Source organism: Penaeus chinensis, chromosome 38 (assembly GCF_019202785.1).
Source record: "Penaeus chinensis breed Huanghai No. 1 chromosome 38, ASM1920278v2, whole genome shotgun sequence".
Taxonomy (NCBI): Eukaryota; Metazoa; Arthropoda; class Malacostraca; order Decapoda; family Penaeidae; genus Penaeus; species Penaeus chinensis.
The window spans coordinates 19,644,073-19,644,583 of record NC_061856.1 but is presented as its reverse complement, the minus strand read 5'-3'; positions in this window follow the sequence as shown (position 1 = coordinate 19,644,583).

Here is a 511-nt window from a genome sequence, read left to right as displayed (position 1 = left end):
GGGGGGGAGGAAGAAATGGAGAGTGGGAGATAGGAGAGAGAGAGAGACATGAAGTGAGAGGCAGGGGGTGCACCACCTTAAACCAAAGAATGAGAGGTGGATTCCAAGGTTAAGAGACTGAGAAGCAATGATCCTGTAGTAAAATCTTATGATACCTTTGAGAGATTCCTCCTTGATGCCTAGATCTTTTAATAGGAGAAAAGCTGTATTAGTGAACATGCCCCCACACATTTAATTCTTTTAAAGGTACATGAAGAAATAGAACAAAATTATAGTAAATAAAAAAAGTAGTAAATGAAGAGCAAAAATCTAAAATGCATATCATTTATAACAAAATACTTAGAGTAATAAAACAAATGTATACTATTGATATAAAAACTGACATAAGAAGCAGAAAAAAAAAATCAAATATGAAATCAATGGTTAAGATAATCAAAAACAAATTCAATGGATTACAGTATATAATGAATGCAACTAGTCTGTAGAAGAGACAAAAAGCTGTCTCTCTTCA